Below are 2,827 nucleotides of genomic sequence, written 5' to 3'. Positions count from 1 at the left end.
AAGATGTTGCCCTGGCACATATCCTTGCATATGAAGTTCCTTCGGCAAACGGAAGATACTGTATGGTTGAAAGAGTTGCTCACCACTCGGAGATTGTCAAGATCATACACGAAATGTACCCCAATTTTCCAGTGCCAGACAAGTAAGCTAACATTCTTTCCAAGCGCTTTCTCAAGTAAATCCCTTGAAATCAATTCGAGAACAGTAGTGTTGGATATTAGTTACTCGTTTCTCGTTGAGGCTTCACGGACACTGTAGAGCGCTTAAGCTGTTCATTTGCACCATTTCTTGTTGAGGCTTTGTGGACACTGTAGTGACAGGACTCATTATTTTCCTTTTTTGTGCAGGTGTGCAGATGACGCACCATTTGTCCCTATCTACCAGGTATCGAAGGACAAGATAAGAAGTTTGGGTATGGAGCTGATTCCCCTGGAGACGAGCCTCAAGGAGACTATCGAGAGCTTGAGAGAGAAAGGATTTGTTACTTCTGAGTCAAGCCATCTATGAAACCTTCTTTCCTTTGGCGTCACTGGATGCATACATGTTTATGTACACCTGAAATAAATGGAGGCATATTGTGCTCTATGGATCCGTTGTGTTCTCATGGATTCGAGGTTCAAGACGTTCCTCAGAATGTGGGCAGCCAGGAGCACGCTTAGCAAATAGAAAGACCCACTACTTAGTGTCGATGACATGCTGGTGGACTTCACTCTCTAGTGACATATAGTGTGTATTTCTACATGAGTTTATATGTATACTATACTCTATAGATAATTTCTGAAAATAATCCAATTGAGAAGGAAATGTCTTAAGTGGAAACTGGGTCTAAGGGGGATTCAGTATTTCCAGACTATTGAGTAGTGTAAGTGTCATGACAATTATTGGTCATGATGCAGTAATTGTTGGTTCTAGTCAAGCAACAATTGCACTCCCTATGGGTACTATATGGTAATCTTTGCTGGATGTATCTATATTCTACCCATACTTCACTGAATTTTAAGAATATTTATAATGGTTTTCATGTTGAAACTCATAAACTGAGTGAGGTTGAAAACCTACTCGTAACTCAGCAAAAGAGTTTTTCAAGGAAATTTAGAGTAAATGCTTCTCTATATTGTGTATTGTACTATACATGCGTTAAACTAGGTACATGTTTGGCATACAAATTAATTTTCTAGATTCTTGGTAAGTCAAGATACGGCATGGTCACCTAGGCCATCCTAATGTTGGGATGATGAGAACATTATTGATGGTTCCACTGCCGACCAACGAAATTCGGCCCGTTTGGCAGGTTTGCATATGAGTACCATCAATTGCATCAATACAATCATGTGAAGGCATGAACAAACTGAACTGTTATTGTTCACAACAATAAATTCATGTCATGGATTAAACTAATACTCCCTCCGGTCCTTTTTACTCTGGAATTCTCTGAAGTCAAACTTCACAAAGTTTGACCGTATTTATATGAAAAAATATCAACATCTGCCATGCTAAAGTTATATAATATAAAACTTTAAGTCATGACACATCTAGTAGTATTGATTTTAGATTGTGAATGTTGGCACTTTTTTCTACAAAGTTGGTCAAACTTTACGAAGCTTGACTTCAGTCAAACCTTATATGCGAACTAAAAAGAACCGGAGGGAGTAGTTAGTACTGCTCATCTTGAAATATGGATACCATCTATAGCTCGTTCATACCTTCGGAGGAGTTTGACCAGTAAATTGCTTTATTATCTCTCCATTCACATACATGACTTGCTTGAAATACAAGGATATTGTCTCATTGGATCTTCTGGATATGTTGTGAATCACTCTAAATCTATGATTATGACTTACAACATTAAGAAACATTGTCACTTGCTCTTTGAAAGAGGTGAGGATGCTATCTTTTATCAACTGCCTCTCTCTAAATGTCTTCACAAGCTTGGAAAAGGGGTACTTCTCATTCGAAGCATGTTCACAGACTCTACATCGTTACACTTGTATGTGTAGTTCAGATTAGTCATCCTCTCCCTATCTCAAGGAAGCATGGTAGCATATGTGTCCACACTCCTGGAATTGCGAGTAAATATGTGTCTAAATTATACTAAAAGGCAGAATTTTCACTATCATATGTTTATTCTTGTATATTATGAAAAGTGTATTTTTTGTGCAAATTGTGTGCAGATTTTTTCATAAATGTTTTAGGATATCTTTTATTTTTCTTCTTCTGTGAAGGTAATACCAATGTCACTAATTTATTTTTGATATAAAATTTTATTTCTTTTATTTTTTTGTATTTTATACACGCAACTAGTATATATTGTGCATGTAATTTTACTAGAATGCAAAAATTACCCTATTAGATGCTTATTTCTCTGCATATTATAAAAACAGTGTCGTTTCTATGCAAATTGTGTACAAGTTTTTGTCATGATTTGTTAAATGCGTATAGAAAAAATATTAACCATGTATTCAAAAAATGTTAAACTTGTATTTGAAAAATAAAGAATTTAGAAAATGTTAAATGTGTATATAAAAATATTCTACCATGTATTTAAAAATGTTAATTTGGTATTTGAAAATATTAATCAAGAATTTGAAAATTTTAAACATATACTAAAAATTTGTATTAGATATATACCGATCATGTGTAAAGAAAACCAGTGAAACCCGAGAGAAAACAAGAAAAACCAATGAAAAACAAGAAAAAGGCAAACAAAACCGAAGTAAAAATGAAGAAAAAAGAAATAAAGAAAACAATGAGAACCGTGAATAGAAATAATGAAAACCAAAGAAAAATAAAGAAAAAAAACCCAGTAAAACAGAAAAAAGGAAGAAAA

At 34.6% G+C, this 2,827-nt stretch overlaps 1 long non-coding RNA gene across 1 annotated transcript; it reads left to right on the top strand.

The window, feature by feature from the left end:
• On the top strand, positions 1-819 carry LOC125554401. Its single transcript, XR_007304399.1, has 2 exons — positions 1-142; positions 348-819. It is a non-coding gene; the product is annotated as an uncharacterized LOC125554401 (long non-coding RNA).
• The last annotated feature ends 2,008 nt before the right edge of the window (positions 820-2,827 follow it).

This window comes from Triticum urartu, chromosome 4 (assembly GCF_003073215.2).
Source record: "Triticum urartu cultivar G1812 chromosome 4, Tu2.1, whole genome shotgun sequence".
Taxonomy (NCBI): domain Eukaryota; kingdom Viridiplantae; phylum Streptophyta; class Magnoliopsida; order Poales; family Poaceae; genus Triticum; species Triticum urartu.
Note: the sequence above shows the minus strand (reverse complement) of the source record. Positions and strands in the feature narration are given on the sequence as shown.